The sequence below is a fragment of the Pelecanus crispus genome, chromosome 9 (assembly GCF_030463565.1).
Source record: "Pelecanus crispus isolate bPelCri1 chromosome 9, bPelCri1.pri, whole genome shotgun sequence".
Lineage (NCBI taxonomy): Eukaryota > Metazoa > Chordata > Aves > Pelecaniformes > Pelecanidae > Pelecanus > Pelecanus crispus.
The window spans coordinates 43821030-43823067 of NC_134651.1; positions in this window are offsets into that span (position 1 = coordinate 43821030).

A 2038-nucleotide genomic window follows, 5' to 3' on the forward strand; every position below is an offset into this window, starting at 1 on the left:
CAAAGAAACACCTCACCTAAATTTAACTTTGTGCGTATTTCCATGGGAAGTCGAAATGAATCGCAGACTTTGATTGTGTTTAATCTTTTCATATCTCTTATAGAGTTGGAATAAAAAGAGCTGGTCGGTTATTTCAGTTGACAATGGTTGTGTTTAAGAATCCTTATTCGTCACATTTTTGTTGTGATCTATTGTCTTACAAATTAGATTGGAAACCAGGAGCATCTTTTCTTGCTAAAACTACCCGGACCCCGAGTCTCCTCTCTGTATTTCGACACCGGACGTAGGTTGCTCTTAGGAGATGAAGACGCTTGCTGCTGATCTCTGTGAAAGCCAAGGCCCGGGGTTTTACAGTACGAGCTAGGTGCTGCACACGCCTGCCAAGATTTGCTACCTCTTCTTGGCAGCAAACCGCAAACAGACAAAGGAAAAAAAGCAAAGGAAAAAAGCACCATCATATGGAGTGTTGTACATAGTGTAGCAAAAGAGTATTTATACATCTCACCAATCAAACACAGCTTTATTACCTCATGCGAACTCATACAAACCAATAGACTTTCAACATGTTCTGTAGCTTAGAGTGCTCACTTACTACCTCTGAACGATACTCACGCTGTAGTTTGTCTCTTTCTAATCTTTTTGCATCTTGTAATTAACTCTTTGTTTCCCCATGAAATGTAATGTACATTGTAATCTTTTAAAAGAATCAGGGTTGCGTCGGCAACTTTTAAAGAAGCGGAGGTGGAAACATGGGGTCTTAGGTTTAACACAGAACAGTGAAACTGTTGTAAATACTGAGAAACATTTTGAATGTTCTTCATCTTGTTACTAATCCACGCAAAAACCAACAACTAATTGTAATGCATACAGACTTCAGTATTCAGTACTGTATATTTCCCCCTGTGTAACAGGGGGCCCTTTCTTTCTCTCTTTTGTATTGTATGCGATTCTGAAACTGATTGAGTCATGAAAATAATTTGTGGCAGTGATTCTAATGTATTAAACCGTTTCGTGTTACTTTCTAACTGGATTACACCCTGGATTGAAAAGTCTTCCTCGTGGTAGTTATATGTAGTTTCAAACATGAATAAACTTTTTGCTTTCATGATCAAACGCTGACGTAATTTCTTCCTGCTCAGTTTAAGCCAGACCTAGGAGATGAGTAGGCTACCAGAAGCGCAAGCTGTCACCAAGCAGGAGCTGAGCATTTCTTTAAATACCAGTCGCTCGTGGTGCCGCCTTGCCCGGAGAAGACTGGAAATCCTGGGAGAGGGGCGTCCTGGCAGGGAGCAGGAGCAGGAGCAGGAGCAAGCGCCCGCAGCGCAGGGGCTGCCCACCCGCAGGCTGCCCCCGCCGGCCCCTGCCTCCGCTTCCACCCTGCTCTGCTCGGGAGCAAAAATTCTCGTGGAGGCGAAGGAAGGGGTCAGTCCTTTAGATGAGTTTAAGAACCATCATCATATTCACTCTTAATTACCATCTTTATTTAACATTAACTTTGGAACTACAGCCTCAGCTAGCAAGTATAATGTGATTATAAAAATATTTTTCTTTATTAAAAAAACTTTTTTGGAAGGACGTATATATATATAAATGCTAATTTTAAATCTTTTTAATAAAGTAAAGGTCAATAACAGGTAATAGCCTATTTACCATATCTCAAGGAAATTGGCTCACAGGAAATCAAATTAACGTTAATCACTTGCAGCAAATGGTCTTTGATAAATATAACTACTTACTACTTGGGTTAGTGTAGCTAGGCAGAGGAGGGCTAGCGCTCACTACTACCAGCCGCGCGAGGCTGGAGCCCAGGCTAAGCTGGAGCCTCAGCTCGGCTGCGCTCCGAGGAGCCGCCGGCCCGGCGCCTTGCCTTTCCACTCAGCTGGTGAAGGCTTTAGGTGCTGTTGTGGTGGCTACACGATTATTTGCATGATTCAATTAGCTTGTGGGTCAGCTTTTCTTACCAGCAGTTCTTGTATCAGGTTCTTTTGTAAAATACCTTTGTTTACCCGCTCTCGCCCCCAGGACCGCGGCCACACTC